The following is a 14,722-nucleotide window of genomic DNA, read 5'->3' on the forward strand; positions in this document are numbered from 1 at the left end:
TTGGCGAAACTGTGCCAAGAAACACAGCTTCGTTGGGACCAGGTACTATTCCTTGCCCTCCTTCGCATAAGAGTAGCACCTAGAAGTGGGCTACAATTAAGCCCCTTTGAAATTGTGTTCGGAAGACCCTTCCAGGCCTCAGTTCTAAAAGCCAATCCGGAAATAGCTCAAGATTGCCGGATCACACAATATGTGAAACACATCCAGGAGGTTCTGGCAGTAATTCATAACTTTGCAAACTCAAGGATCTCTATGCCTCCTGATCAACCATTGCATCCCTTCAAACCTGGAGATCAGGTCTTACTGAAGACCTGGCAGAGTGGGGATGCCCAAAACCAGCTGTCAGAAAAATGGACTGGTCCATATGATGTTTTGCTGAGCACACATACTTCTCTGAAACTTGCAGGTATAAAACCCTGGGTACATCATTCCAGAGTTAAGAAGGCGCCAGAAGGAATTGACCCAGAGACGAAGTCCCATTGGTCTTGTGAACCCATTGAAGACTTGAGATATTTATTTAAGAAACAGAAAGAAACTTGAATGTTACTGACTTCTTTTCCAGTTATTGTTGCAGAATACCCAAGAACTCGTTTTTTTTTTTTTTGAAGAAACCCTGAGGAAAAAAAAAAAACTAACATGCTCTAACCAATCTCTTCCTTTCAAAGTTTAGGAGATGTGAAGTAACATCTAGGATCATGCATATGCTGACAGTATTTTTTTTTTTACATAGAAAGGTTTTTAATCTTGATTTTGTTATCTCCTATCAACTTTTGTTTTTTTTTACTTTGAAGTTTTTTTTTTTTCTGCTTGTTTTTTTTTATTGTTACTTTGGCCTATCAGACAAACTGCAGTTGTATGGGATATCCCACGCGTGATGAATGGTAACTAAAGAGCTCTTTGTGTCTATATGTTGTCTGTCTGTATGTCCTTGTGTCTAACCGTCTTGACCGCCAGTGATCGACAAATTGGTATATGTGGTGCCCATAGACGTAGAAAAAAAAGAGTCTCCAGTTATGAGAAAAACTAAAGGTTATGGTTTGATTGTCAACATTGTGCTACTTAACTAAGCCGGTGCCTTCATAGACATTGAATATTGTTGTTTCTGTTAATTTTCTGATATTTACGGCAAAGCTTCCCAGAAATCTAAATTCAAGTACAAATTTGGTAGCCTGTCATTTGACTGATGCAAGGAAATTTTGTGGAACCTCAGTAGAGCTCCTGAGACACTCCACGAAGTTTCTCCCTTTCCTCCTGGGAAGGCATTACATGAATTTGTTCTATTTGGATTTTACCTAATGAAGTAAAACTGGAAGGTAAGCATTGTCACTTGGGAAAATGGTAAAACTTTGGTATGTACAAAATGTTAACAGTAGTTTTCTAAAATGTGTATGAAAAAACCTCTCAGTATCTGGTATGTATGTAAATTGTCAATGGTGATTGTCACCTTGTAATATTGTATAATTCAATTGTTTCACACCTACAGAAATTGTTTCCGGAAATATAGGGAAAAAAGGTCTCAACAGATTCCTATTGATGGAACTGTTGAGAGTAAAAAACTTTCCTACAAAGGACTGAATAGACCTGGAAATACACCTGACATTTACTAAGGTTTCTTTGACATAATACTGGAAATTTTTTTATGCATTCTGTCCTGAATCCACGAAGTTTTTGTTTTGTTTTGTTTTGTTTTGAGTAACCAGGATCTGCAGCAAGGTTGCAATTTTTTCCCCAGCAAAGCTAACTTGTCACATTTTCTCTCCCCTTGATACCAACACAGCATACAAATAGTGGTAGTAATTTTTGCTACTTATTTCAGAGTCTGTTTTTGCATAACTTCCATAGGGATTTTGTCTGTTTTAACAAAAAAATTGGACGTGAGTTTGATTGTGTGGCTTTGTGTGGAGTTCTTCCAGAAAGTTGAAAAAGAGCTGAACCAAGAAGAGGAGAACCTGTTTGCCTTGTTTGTAGGGTTCCAGAGACCTCCAAAGAAGGTGAGGAAGCTTGCCTCCATTGGCAGGACTGGACAACCCGGCCAACGAAAATGCCCTGGTACCCTCGAGAAGAGGAAAGCCCAGGTGGAGTCTGATGAGACCAACTTTATACCTGAAGCATACATCGACTGGATGCCACCGGTTCGCTCTGATCCTGTATGGAATATTTCAACAAAGCCAGCTAAAAAATTGCTGTTAGTTATTTCTACCCTGTGATTTTATGCAAAAATAGGTAAAATGGTTTAAAAGTAGATTTAGTTTGCAAACTTTTGCTTTGCTGTTAAAAGTTTGGGATCAAGGTTGAGAAAATTTGTGTTTTTACATCAGTTGAACCATTTTAAGATTTTTTTCCTGTAATTTTTACATATCTGCTGTCTTGTTTTGGCTAACACCTCCAGATTTTTTTTTTTGGCTTAAACTGATGGTTTTCTTTCACACTGGAACCTGACAAAATGTTCATCTGAAGACTGCATCCCAATCTCCATATATTCGATCTTCATCACCATGGAAATGGTGGCAAAAAGTGAAAGGGGGGAATTGTTAGGGGGAAAAGGATGTCCCAAAGCAAATTCCATACAGGCTTTGTGGACTCCACCCCCACCCCAGGCCAAAGCCAAAGACACTGGGAACTCCAAATCCCATCCCCACCAAAGGGAAGGTGGCTGGGACCTGAGGGTGGGGTTAAGCAGCCAGGTGGATACAAAAGGCAGACACGTGGGCTTTGGGGGGGGGGCTCTCCATTTTTGGGCTCTCCACCAGCTCGCAGCGTCCGGCCAGCTCTGAGAGTGACTTTGGGTTTCCAGGTCATCGGATCGGGTAGGACGCATTAAAAACTTTATTTCCCTATTTTCTCCCTGAGTTGTATATTTTCCTTATTTCTTTTTCTCTTGTAAATAAACCTTTTATTAACCCTTTTGCGTGTGTCTGTAGTAGAGTATTCATAAGTCCCTTTAAAGCGCGCGGGTGAGGACCCACAGCCAGGAACCCATTTAATATCGGGGTTGCTCTATAACACACTGACCCCCGCCTTGGGTCTGTGAGGTCCAGCCGGGGTGCAATAAACTTTCCCTCCCTTTGAGAAATGTAGCCTGGCTCTCCTTTTCTTTACCACGCCGAACCTTTCAAGCCCTACCCCAGGGCAAAGCCGAAGACACTGGGAACTCCAGATCCCATCACCACCAAAGGGAAGGTGGCTGGGACCTGAGGGTGGGGTTAAGCAGCCAGGTTGGTATAAAGGCAGACACGGGGGCTTTGGGGGGTTCCCCCATTTTGACTCTCCACCAGCTCGCAGCGTCTGGCCAGCTCGGAGAGTGCCTTTGGGTTTCCAGGTCGGCGGATCGGGTAGGACGCATTAAAGTCTTTATTTCCCTATTTTCTCCCTGAGTTGTACACTTTCCTTATTTCCTTTTCCCTTGTAAATAAACCTTTTATTAACCTTTTGTGTGTGCCTGCAGTGGAGTATTCATAAGTCCCTTGTAAGCACGCGGGTGAGGACCCACAGCCAGGCAACCCGTTCAATATAGGGGCTGCCCTATAACAGAATCAATATAAAAACAATATACTATGAGCTGATGAATTTTTTTTTTTTCGTGGGACCCTCGCTGGTGACCGGGGTACGAACCGGCGCTGCAGAGGCTGCAGGCAAGCCTCGCAGCCCAGCACTCAACCGTTGCGCCACCAGGGGAGGCCTTATGAGTTGATGATATCTATATAAAAGCCTTCTGTTTTTTTGCTTTAATCATATGGTTATATGTTAGTCTAAACTTTATAGGTTAGTTAGAAAAAAATCCCTTTGTCTCCCTTCCCCCAGGTAACTTCCTGTCCTTTGTTTCCCCAGCCCTTAGTTAATCATTCACCATGGTAAATATAGAAATGTTAGTTTTAGTCACATAAGTTTTTTACTAGTAATAGAATGACTGTTTGGTTGTTTAAGGTAAATGACTATTTCAAGAACACTTTTGTTTAGCAACTGTGCCTTCTTTAAAAGAAAGAATAATAAATGTCATGACCTCTGCAGGAGGGCAAATAGACCCTTGGCTGTTCTTGAAAAAGATGTGATGATTGGGGCCTCCCCGGTGGTGCAGCGGTTGAGCGCTGGGTTGCGAAGCTGTCTGCAGCCTCTGCAGCGCCGGTTCGATCCCCGGCTGCTCCCCGGCCACCGGAGGAGGGTCCCACATGGCGCGCAGACCTCTCCTGCCGCCCGCTGCTCCCCTCAGCAGTGTCCTTCGGTCCTTCTGCCTGCTCTGCTCCCCGCTCTGGCTCTGGTGAATTCTCTCACCCTCCCGCGTTTCTGACTGTACCCAGTGCTTGTATAAACAAAACAAACAAACAAATAATAAATAAATAAATAAATAAAGCATGCCTCTAAAAAAAAAAAAAAGATGTGATGATTGTTATCTTCCTGCCTTAATGCATACGCTTATGCACTCTCCCGGTTTGCTTGAAATGTATAAATAAAGAGCTGCTGAGATCCTCAGCAGAACGATGTCTGCACCCTGATCTGCGTCTCCTCATTCCCCCTCCCCATCTTTCCACAGTTGCGCTGTCCCATCCTTCAGGAACCCCTGCCACCCAGGCTGCTGCAGCTGGCTCGTGGCAGAAATCAGTGTGCTCATTGCAGGGAAGAGGGGCATCGGAAGTACAGCTGTCCCAGACTACAGGGGAGCAGCAGACGGCATCATTACAGCAGGCAGGACAGAAGACTGAGGTCAGCACGACATGACGATTCACGCAGGGGTTTCAGGAGGGAATACAGACGGAGCACAAGGGACCCAGAACCAACGAGAGAGGAAAGGAGACAAATGATAGCCCAGAGTAGAGATTCAGATGAGGACAGGAGGGAATAGGACAGAGTAGAAGGAATCAAGAGCCAAGTGCAGAGGAAAGGAAAAAAATGATAGTACATGGAGAAAGTTGAGATGAAGAATGGGGGTGCCCAGGGGCTCCGCTAGATCTAAAGAAGCCCATTAGAATAACCCCTCGGAGCCCCGGGGAACACTTACTGTGAGGGATCATCTGATTGCTGTCTTAGTGGACACTGGAGCAACATACTTGGTTTTGAATTCTGAATTGACTAAAGTGAGCAGCCACGGGATTACAGAAAGGCCACAACAGAAAGCCTTCTTACAGCCTTCGGAGTGCCAGCTGGCACCACACAGCTCCAGCACAGCTTCCTGTACATGGAGGAGTGTCCAATCCCTCTCCTTAGCCATGATCTTTTAAACAAGCTTAACGCATGACTTATGTTCTCGCCCAAAAATCAGAGGCTTCACCTACAGCTACCTCCAGAGCATGCTCTGAGGTTCCAGATGTTACTTACTCAAGATGTTCCACCGAAAGGTGAAGTTTTACCTTCAGAAATCGTTGAACGAGCAAGTAAATGGGTATGGGCTGCTGGGACCCCAGGACGTGAGAAAAAATGCAGAGCCTGTAAAGATAGAAGTGATAGAGGAGAGCAGAACCCCGAGGAGGAAGCCATACCCCTTAAAGGAGGAGGCCTTGAGGGGAATTGAGCCAGTATTGAAAAGATTTCTTCAATCTGGACTCATTCGGCCCTGCCGCTCACCGTGCAACACTGATTTTGCCAGTAAAGATACCCCATACAGGCGAGTACCGTTTTGTCCAAGATTTAAGGTCCATTAATGACATTGTTCAGGATTTACATCCCTCTGCACCTCATCCCTACACTTTATTAACTGTCAAACGTGGTGACTTCGGGTGGTTTTCGGTATTAAACCTTAAGGATGCTTAATTCTGTATCCCAATAGATGTCCAGGATCAACTGCTTTTTGCCTTTGAATGGCAAGACCCCAAGTCCAAGAGCACTCTCCAGTATTGCTGGACTGTGCTTCCACAGGGGTTTAAGAACTCCCCAACTATTTAAGAACTCCCCAACCCCTGGAAATACTGGCCAGGGGTCTCAGGGAGGTTCAATTAAACCAGGGCATCTTATTACAATATATAGATGATTTATTGATAGCAAGTACAGACTATGAATCCTGTCTGGAAAATAAGTGGTACTGAACCACCTGGCAGAATGTGGCTACAAGGTATCACCGAACAAGGCACAGATATGTAAACAAACGGTGACATATTTGGGGTTTGAAATCAAGAAAGGCAGACGGAGCCTGATGACGGAAAGAAAACAGGTAATTTCAGCCCATAAAGTCCCCAGCAACTGGCGACAGTTGCGTGGAATTTTGGGTATGGCTGGGTTTTGCAGGATTTGGATTCCTAATTTTGGATTAATAGCAAAACCTTTATATGATGCTCTCAAAGGCCTGGACTCTGAATCTTTGTCTTGGACACCAGAATGTCAAAAGGCCTTTGATGAAATATAAGTAAAGTTATCTCAGCACCAGTATTAGGGCTTCCAGATCTTAGGAAGCCATTCAGACTTTATGTACATGAGAGACAGGGGGTTGGCCTAGGAGTGCTAAGCCAATTGTTGGGGCCTGAAATGCAGCCTATTGCATATCTGCCCAAATAATTGGACCACACCACTAAGGGATGGCCTCCATGTTTGTGTGCTGTGGCTGCCACTTGTGACCTCCTACACGAGGCAGAGACATTTACATTGGGTCAGCCCATCACTGTGTGTGTGCCACATCAGGTCTGGTCATTGCTGGAGCAGAAGGGTGGACTTTGGTTGACCGCTGGGTGAATGGGAAAATATCAAGCAGCACTGTTGGACAATCCTAATGTGAACTGCAGCGTCTCTCTCCCTGCTCAGCTCCACCCTCCTTTTAGGTGGGGCAGGGAACCAGGAACCTCCCCCTTTCCTGGAGACCACATGTTACAATCTCCCCTTTTAATTTTTATTACACCATATGTATGGTGGCACAGATCTCTGGGTGTAGTCTTAGGAGACACTTTTTTCAGGGTTACAATGTGTGTAAGAGAAGCAACAATCAGTCAGCAGCATTGTCCATGAAGGTCCAGTATGGAAAATAGTCCATTATCCAAGCCAAAAATGAAAAAAAAAAACAAACAAATATGTGGAGGCATTAGCCAAAACAAGACAGTAAATATATCAAAATCACAGGGGAAAAAATCTTAAAATTGGTTCAACTAATCTAAAAACAAGTTCTCTCAATCTTGATCCCAAATTGTTTCAACAGCATAGCAAAAGTTTGCAAACTAAATCTACTTTTAAACCATATTACCTATTTTTGCATACAATGATAGGGCAGAATAACTAAACAGCATTTTAGCTGGCTTTGCTGGAATACTCCATATAGAATCAGAATGAACTCTTGACATCCGGTCCACATAGGCTTCAAGAACAAAGTTGGTCTCATCAGTCTCCACCTGGGCTTCCTCTTCCCGAGGGTACCAGGACTTTTTTGTTTCCTGAGTTGTCCAGTCCTGCCAGTGGAGGCAGCTTCCTCACCTTCTTTGGAACAAAGCAACAGGTTTTTCTCTTCTCGGTTCAGCTCTGTTTCAACTTCCTGTAAGAACTCCACTCAAAGCCACACAATGACACTCATGTCCAATTTTTTTAGTTTAAGCAGACAAAATCCCTATAGAAGTCATGCAAAAACAGACTCTGAGATAAGTAGTAAAAAAAATTACTACCACTATTTTTATGCTGTGTTGGTATCAAGGGGAGAGAAAATGTGAACACACGTTAGCTCTGCTGAAAAAAGAAAAAAAAATTCAACATTGCTGCTGGTCGTGGGCAGTCAAAACAAGAAAATTTTGTGGAATCAGAACAAAATGCAAAAAAAAAATTACCAGTATTATGTCAAAGAAAACTTAGTAAAAATCAGGTGTATTTCCAGGTCTATTCAGTCTTTTGTAGGCAATTTTTACTCTCAACAGTTCCATCAGTAGGAATCTGTTCAGGCCTTTTCCCCCTATTTTCACCAGAAACAATTTCTGTAGATATCAAACAATTGAAGTATACAATATTACAAGGCTGACAATTTACATACATATCAGGTCAAGGTGTTACCTGTTTTCCCAAGCCACGATGCTTCCCATCTGGTTTTCCTCTACTGGGTAAGCCAAATAGGACAAACTCATCTAATGCCTTTCCCAGGAGGAAAGGGAGAAATCTTGTGGTGTGTCTCAGGAGCTCTACTGAGGAGGCACATGGAGCCAAGAGACAGGTGAAGAAACTGCGCTTGCTTTTGGTCATGGACTGGGTGACACAGATGTGGGGGAGACCCGTGGGGAGGTGACAGTGGCGGTTTTTGTCTTGATTTTGATTTTGCTCTTTTCCTTCCAGACTCGTCTGGTTGTTTCTGATCCTTTTCTGTGGGTCCGACTGGAAGGTGCTTTAGACTTGGGGCAGGCTTTGGGGCCTTGCTCTGGGCCAGTCCTGCCTGGGTGGACTTTTACCCACGAGGGCACGGGGAACTGTGGGTGTTTGATTTAGAAACTAGATTCTTTGCCTTTCCTGTGTTGTTTCCTAATTGTATTAAAGCTCCTTTTCATTAAAGTCTCACATGTTTTGTGTTGATGCGTGGGATGACAGAACTAATTAGAGCAGGCAGGTTTTTGTGGTCTGGGGTGCCCCTCTCCCTGCCCTGTAAAAGAACAAAGTGCAGGCCATGGGCCAGAGGTCTGTGAGCCCCAAGCAGCCTGCTTGGCCACCATCTTGTGAGCTGCAGCTCTGCCTTCCTGCCCCAGGTGGCCCCGGACCCGGCACCACGGGGAACGGTGCACAGGGCGGGGGCGCCGCGGACAGACTTCGCCCCGCTTGGAGCTGGTCTCCCGGGCAAAGGGCGGCCTGCGCGCAGGGGCCGCCTGGCAGCGGCGGTGATGAGACCTGGAGCGGTGGGCACGGCAGTGGGTACCCCTAGGGCTGGGCGGGTCCCCCCAAGAGCTGAGCGTCTCAGACCTCAGTGCTCACACCTGGGGGTGGCGGTGGCTGGGCTGAGCCGGCGACCCGGAGAGGCGGGAGCCGACGCCCCTGCGGGGACCGCGGGGGCCGCCCAGACGGAGCGGGGGTGCCCCCGGGGAGCGGGGCTGCGGGGGCTTCGGGAGCGACCAGGGCTGGGCCTGCGCACGGCGCCTCGTTCCGCCCTCGGGGCGCCCCGTCTGGAAGGAGCGGGTCTCCGGGCGTCTGCGGTGATGCTGCGCTCGGGGGCGCCGCTCAGCCGCGCGGGTCACAGCCGCGGGGTGCCGTGGCCAGAGAAACCAGGGGGGACGGTCCGGAGACAGCAAACGGCGCGTGGGAGGAGGGGTGAGGGAAGATGGCTTCCTTTTGGGGTTTGCGCCGATCGCCGTTGTGGCAACCTGCTGCTGGGAAACTGGGGGCCCCTGGGAGTGTGGGCTCTGCCTGAGGGGGAGCACGGGGGAGGGGTGGGCGCGCTGACGCGGCTCGCATGAGGCTGGGCGGGGGCTGAGAAAATAAAGGCTGCGGCAGGGAGCAAGGAGAAGAGGAGCGACCGGAGCATCGCCGCTGGAATGAGGTACCGGGAATGGGGAATGGGGTAGGGGGTCGAGGGTCCAGGGGGTCGAGTGCCCAGGGGGCTCTGGCGCCCCCTAGCGGCGGTTCTGAAGGCGTCGCCTTTGCGCATGCGCAGCCGGGGCGGGGTCTGGCTCACCTGGGGCGGCGCCTGGGGCGTCTCAGCGCTGCTGGGGCAGGTGCGGGCTGTTCCCCTTCAGGGACGCTGGTTGCGCGGGGCTTTCGCGGGCGGTAGGGAGTCTCGGGGGGCCGTCTGCCTGTGGCTAGAGGGGGGTGTCCTCGCTGACAGTGACCTGTGCCCTCCGCCTAGGGCGTCTTCGGGGCACAGGCTGCTTCTGGGGGTGTGAGTGTGAGCGGAGGGTGCAGGTGTCCCTCTGCCCCCCGGCGAGTGTGGCCAGGGCCAGGGGGTGCTAGGAGGGTTCGGGGACACCTGGGGATGCAGCAGCTGGAGATCGGGGTGGGGGGCCAGGTGGGGTGCGTGCGCCCCCGCTCTGCTTGGAGCCCCTCTGGAGTCTCAGGGTCGCGGGCCAGGAGCCGCCCGCTGGGCGCAGCAGACCTCCCTGTCTCCCCGCTGCCCCCCTCAGCCGTGGATTTCAGTCCATCCACCTGTTCTGTTCCCCACTCTGTCTCTGATGACTTCTCTCACCCCCCCCCGCACCTCTGCCCTAGACCCCAGTTCTTGTTTGCATAAAAATAAATACATCTTTTAAAAATAGATAATTTTAAGAATTAGCTTTCTTCCTCATAGTTTCCAATATTTTGAACTGTGAACTATGACACCCGCGTTTACAGTAAGGGCAGAGACTATACACGTCGAAATTTAGAATTACAAAATGAACTCCCATTAACTGCGTGAAGAATCCTAAGACCACACTGTGGTCTAAGAATCCTAAGACCACTCCCCAAGGAAGCAGGAATATATGGCTGTCGTCATCATGATTTCCCTCCCCTTCCTGACAGGTCATCACCTAAGTGTGGATCACGCAATGCAGACATAACACGTGATTTCAATTTTGTCTGGTGTTTAAAATTTAAATGAATCCTGTTATGTTCACCTGGTATCTGGAACAGGGAATGCTATCCTACAATCTTCTCTCCTTCCTCCTTCATTTAACATTGCAATACAAGTATTTTCCAAGTCGTGCAAAACTATTCAGAATGACGGTGCCTCATGCTCCCTTTGTCTCATGCACACGGTGCTACACATTTCACGGGTTCCTGGAGTTTGACTTCGATTGTTTCCAGTGTTTGTCAGTAGGAGAAAATGCTGGTTAGCACGTTTACAAATAAAGGTGTGTGTGTGTGTGTGTGTGTGTGTGTGTGTGTGTGAAAGCGTCTCCTTAGGTCATGTCTCAAAACCTGAATTACTATTTCTTTTGCTAGAGACACACGCACATACAACATCCCCAACGCCGGCCGCTAAACCCAGAGTCCCCGCGGAAGGGCGACACCACCTTGTTCTCTTCCCCGAATGCGCGAGAACCCCCATTTCAGGGGTTCTCGTCATTCGGCCTCCACGTCATTCTGTGTCCCCATCTTCGGGGCTCTGACGTCACACACTCCCGCTTCCTGCTCTCCCTCTGCTCGGCGCCCCCCCTGCGACTCTCCGGGCTGCGTCCTCCCCTAGCCCAGCTGACCCGCCCCTCGGCGGCGGCTCGGTCCCCTGGGCGCCTCTGCCCGCCAGTGTCCCGCCTCGGCCGCACCGCCCCTCCGCGCCACCAGACGGCGCGCGCCGCTGCTGCGTCCCTAGTTTGCCCCCCGCGAGTCTCTCCTTCCTCGGCCTTGCCCCGCTTCCTTCGTGTTGACGTCACAGCACTGCGCGCTGACGCGAGAGCAGCGGCGGGAGCGGAAGGGGCGGAACCGAGAACACCCGTCCCGGCCGAGCGGGCCCGCGGCCCGAGGAAGGAGAAGCCCCTGGGAACAAAGCGCATGAGGGGAGAGCGCGCGCCGCCTGGTGGCGAGGCGGGGAAATGCGGCCTCGCCGGGACTCTTGAGGAGGCGCGGGGCGCGCGGGGCCGGGGCGGGCAGGGCCGGGGCGGGCGCGGCCTCTCTCACTGGGTGCGGGGGCAGCGGGTCGGTGTCCCCAGCGTGTGTTTGATGCACAGGGACACGAGCTGCTGTTTTCATGGCTGCGGAACGTTTAGGTGAACAGTATTTTCAGGGATGTGGGCTCTTCGCCTCCGTTTCCGTTGGACTTTCTCAACTTCAGCCACAGCAGGACGGGCGGGCGGGGCCGTCCCGCTTGCCCCCGGCCCTGGAGCCCCCCAACACCCGCACCTGCAGCCCCGCCCCCTCCCTGCAGCCCCTCACCTGTTCCTGCAGCCCCGCCCCTGCTCCTGCAGCCCCGCCCCGCCCCAACACTGGCTCCTGCCTCCCCAGTGGCCGGGCTCGCCTCGGCACTTGCTTCTCCGGACTTGGGGTGAAGTCCTTGCCTGCGGGAACCCGGTTTCTTCAGGAGCCACCCCAGAGCGAGGGAACGGTGAGGACATCTCCCTGCCCGGGACTGGCTGCAGAGCGGTGAGTCGGGGGACTCTCAGGGCCGGGCGGGCGGGCTGTGGGGAGCTCTGCGCGGCTCATTTCGGGTCCTGGAGGTAAGGCTATTTCTACTGAGAATTCTGCTCACATCACAATGTAGAGTACAAAGATGGTGCCTCCGGTACAAGATCAGAGACCCACAACAGAAGGTGCGTTTACACTTGCTGCTGTCTGACCCAGGCTGACGGCCCTGAAATGACAAGAAATGTTCCCTCACAGCGATTGGTGTCATTTGGGGATGTCTTTGTGAACTTCTCTGGGAGCAGTGGCGGGACCTGAATGATGCTTAAACGACCCTGTACCAGGATATGATGCTGGAGACCTGCAGTCACCTGGTGTCCCTAGGTGAGGAAAGTCCGATGTTATACTCGAGTGCAGCGCTGTTTTCTACACTGGTAAGTGTGCTCTTGCTTGTGAAATTGGGTGCTGGCAAGGTTGAACATTGCAGGCCAAGCAGCCTGTGGGTGTTCACCCTTTTCATGAAAGGTTCAGAATGACCTTCGCGCACAGCTCTTAACACTGCTCTTGTTTGTTTCATAGACTGAAGTTTGGCTTGATCGAAGACCATCACTGTTTTTCATCACAGGGCATTGTGTATTGATCCTCGGCTGGGAGCAGAGGACACAGCCATGGAATATGGAAGAACCCTCGAACCATAACCTCTCAGGTCAGTCAGTGCCCACCTGGCTGGGAGGAGGAGACACCAGCAGGTATTGACCACACTGAGCTGCTTTTCCAATATCCAAACCTTAGACATTTTGTCTGCATGTATCAAAGTAATTCATTATTCCTTTTCCAAATATTGCTCTCTTGTAGATTTAATACTATTCTTTCAATGGTTGTCAGTATTCTTAGATTTAACCAGTATGCAATCCCTGATACTACAGGAAATTATTCTGCATTAGTCACATTTTCTGTACTCTCTCTAGTAATTTATTCTCAGAGACTGTTTTCTTTAGGTTATTGTTCAGGCATTTGTTTATTCTTTCAGTATTTCATGGGGAGTTTTAGACAACGGTCAATTTTCTATGAGTGTGGATAGCAAATGTGGTCACAGCAATGGCCTTTACTTTATTGAAGTTATATTCTGTGTGAAAGGAGAATGTAACTAACACATATATCAAATAGAGAGGTCAATCCACAGAGAATGTTTGACCAGGATGAAGGAGAAAAAGCAGAGGATGTGATTTTAGAATGTGCTCCAGTGGAAGCATTATGGAGATGAAGTCTTTTCCTTGCAGAGCTCAGGTTTGAGATGAATGGTTTCACTGCTACGGCGTGTATATAGTTTTATTTATAGTCTGGGCTAGAGGTTGTGTATTGCTACTGAAGGTGTAATTTACCAACTGATTAACTCCAAAGTGATAGAATCAGAGGAGATTGATTGGAGAGTCATTTAGGACATGAATAGTGTTTTATGTTTAAGCCTTATGGCCCACCCCCACAAGAAATTGTGAGGCAGAGAAGGACCCAGAAAATCATTCATCATGGGAGGGGATGTTCCTGACATGGTGTGGAAATATGAGATGTAGTTTCTAAACTATGCAACCAAGAGATTCAGGTTAGGTGCTCATACCTTGGGAGAGGAGTGTGGACTGTATTACAGCTTCTTTTGTGGTTTTCATTGGAAAGAATATAAAAGAATCAGTGAACCCTTGGGATTGCAGCTTAAGCATGATATAGTCAAAACTATAATACTAGATAAAAATATGACATGTTATGAATCAAGTAGAAACACAGGTACCAAGTAGTGCAGAGAGAATACCAGGAGTGTTACTCTCTGAAGGATGTGAAAAAAGCTGTTTATGATGGTGAACACAGGCTGCGTGACCTTTTTCCTTTTGATCAACTGGATGAAGAGATGAGGCAAAGTTTGCCGTATCTGTTATGATTCTGAGAAACATGTGATATCATATTTAATTATTAGTTAAAGAGGGTCTCTTTGGTGGTGTAGGGATCAAGTCTTGCTGCTATCACTGCAACATCCTGAGTTCAAATCCCAGCCAGGGAGCTAACCTGGCACAGCAATCTCTCTTGTGTCCTCTACTCCCTTAGCACTGTATTTAAGTAATACCCATCCGTTCTTCTCCCCATTCTGTCTCTGGTGAATCCTCCACTCCCCCACACCTCTGACCAATACTTCAGATCTCTACCTGGAGTAATAGATAAATATTACTAAAACTTCAAAACATTAAAAAAATTGACAGAAAGGTCTCTTTCTTGACGTGGAGAAAAGTACATGCCTTTGAAAACACCCATATATGACTGTTGACTGTGTCAATGGAGAAATAAAAACAAAAGGAATGTAGGTGTAGAATCCTTGTCTGTAACAAGACTCTTTCTTAAAGTGACTGAAAAATGATCTTGCATTATTTCCAATCAGTAGGTTTTGTAGGAAAACCATAACATCTACAAAGCTTGAGATTTCAATAAATACCATCACAAGTTGCACAGAATTGTTGTAAGAAAGAAGGTATAGAGGCAAAATATTAGGTTAAATTCTTCTGGATGAATTTGATATTTACATTTAAATGAACATGTTTACCAAATATTTATGAATTGAAGAAAAAAACATGAAATAAATTTTACTACTTCCTTGTCAACCTGGTTTGGCATTAGAAAATCTGTTAATTTATACAATGGGGAAAATTCATACAATGGGGAAAGCCTATCAATGTCAGTGTAGGAAGGCTATCTTCCGCAAGTCAGGCCTCTACAAACATCAAATGGCACACACTGGAGAGAAACCCTATGAATGTTGAGAGTGTCAGAAAACTTT

The 14,722-nt window shown here is 48.0% G+C and overlaps 1 long non-coding RNA gene across 4 annotated transcripts; it reads left to right on the forward strand.

The window, feature by feature from the left end:
• The first annotated feature begins 11,769 nt into the window (after window positions 1-11,769).
• On the forward strand, window positions 11,770-12,647 carry LOC119245177 (uncharacterized). Of its 4 annotated transcripts, none has more exons than XR_008551628.1 (4): window positions 11,770-11,925; window positions 12,044-12,092; window positions 12,147-12,338; window positions 12,530-12,647. It is a non-coding gene; the product is annotated as an uncharacterized LOC119245177 (long non-coding RNA). The 4 variants fall into 4 exon arrangements; XR_005125186.2 differs by having other exon boundaries at window positions 12,163-12,338; XR_008551627.1 differs by having other exon boundaries at window positions 12,044-12,338; window positions 12,484-12,647.
• Window positions 12,648-14,722: the final 2,075 nt, after the last annotated feature.

This window comes from Talpa occidentalis, unplaced genomic scaffold (assembly GCF_014898055.3).
Source record: "Talpa occidentalis isolate TD23 unplaced genomic scaffold, MPIMG_talOcc4v2.1 talOcc4.14, whole genome shotgun sequence".
NCBI classification, from domain to species: Eukaryota; Metazoa; Chordata; class Mammalia; order Eulipotyphla; family Talpidae; genus Talpa; species Talpa occidentalis.